The sequence below is a fragment of the Etheostoma spectabile genome, chromosome 8, assembly GCF_008692095.1.
Source record: "Etheostoma spectabile isolate EspeVRDwgs_2016 chromosome 8, UIUC_Espe_1.0, whole genome shotgun sequence".
Classification (NCBI taxonomy): Eukaryota; Metazoa; Chordata; class Actinopteri; order Perciformes; family Percidae; genus Etheostoma; species Etheostoma spectabile.
This window is the reverse complement of record NC_045740.1, coordinates 14,399,432-14,400,936: the sequence shown is the minus strand read 5'-3', so window position 1 is coordinate 14,400,936 and position 1,505 is coordinate 14,399,432. Positions and strand designations below refer to the sequence as shown.

The 1,505-nt window shown below is 35.8% G+C and overlaps 1 protein-coding gene across 13 annotated transcripts in view; it reads left to right on the top strand.

Moving 5' to 3' along the window:
• ppip5k1b (diphosphoinositol pentakisphosphate kinase 1b) overlaps positions 1–1,505 on the top strand; it is a 66,435-nt gene that overhangs the window by 563 nt on the left and 64,367 nt on the right. The gene's annotated exons all lie outside the window — the stretch shown is intronic.

Genomic DNA, 1,505 nt, shown 5'->3' with positions numbered 1-1,505 from the left:
TGTGTGTGTGTGTGTGTGTGTGTGTGTGTGTGTCCCTCATGCTCTCTGAATATTGACTGTAGTTTACTGCGCGGGAACTAACATGATTGTTGGGTTTTATAAACATTCAGAAAGTAGTGACAAGTGCCCAACACAACACCACAAATCTCAAGGGTATATCTTTAAATTTCCACCAAAAGTTACATTCACTTTGACTAACAAATACAGGTAATCCGGTTACACTTTATAATAACAACCCACAACCATTTGTTAATGATGGTTATTGCAATGTGCTACCTATAATCTTAACAAATAAGAAACCCGGACACATGTTTGGCATTTTGCATTTAAAATAACTTCAGCAACTTTGTTGATCATTAATGGATGGATGGTGTAATCGTTTCTGCATTAATAGTTTCTATTTGTAAATTAATTCAATTAAATTCAAAACACTTTATTAGTATCCAGGGGGCAATTAGTGTAACCAAGTAGAGTAGTACAGTATCACAATATAGGAAAAAATAAAAATATGATAAGCTGTACACAACATGATAATTATGTGAGAATAATGCAAATAGTGCAAATGCATGTGTACATTTTTTCATTTAACCTAACCAGAGATGGCAAAAGGTACAGTTCCTGCTCACGTGAGACAAGATAAGAAAGACTATATTAATCTTTTTAGATATATTTTAAGACATACTTTAATCATTGAGACAGTTTTAGAATACTTGTGCAAGACTGTAGGAAAGAAACCTGTAATGCAAATAACCTCAACCAGGACACCATTAATTGTGGCAGAAACATGTATGGAAGCAGTGGAGGGAACCAATAAAGTGGTTTCTGGTCAATATTAGTGTTGTTGCCCCTCTGGCTTACTTGTGTGCAGACCATAGATTGTATCTGCAAACCTGTTGAACTGCCATTTGTCACAGACACCTTTAGCAGCCTGGGCCGACAACATCACAGCATTAAATCCAACGTGTTTTGCAAGCAGTGTTGGGCATGTGGTTGGGCAGTTGCGTCACTAGTTTAACTATTTCTCAATAATGGTAAAATTTGGTATACCAGTCCGGTGTTTGGCTTAATATCAAACCGGTTTGAAAATGTTTACTCCGGCCTGAGCCTATCTCACTTTGGACAAAAGCATCTGCCAGATGAATGTAACGTTATATATCAGTGCATACAAACTCACAAGGTCCTGCTGTTTTTTTGGTGAATACGTTTACTGCAATGATCTTTACTTTTCTTCCAACCTCTCATTCATAAATTCTATATATCATGTAATGTTAAAACTATCACATTTGTACCATATTTTAGTAATAAGCCCATCTGCTTTATATGTGTGTTCATATTCCAATCTATCTTGTTTATCATCTGTTTTATTGCTGCAGCAGCCCATATTTTCCTTAGGGACCCATTACAGTTTAATGTATTGCAACCCTGAAATAGAGCTGGGTGATATGGAGAAAATCAAATATTACAATATAGATACCGCAACAATATTGTAGTGTTGACTATTGGTG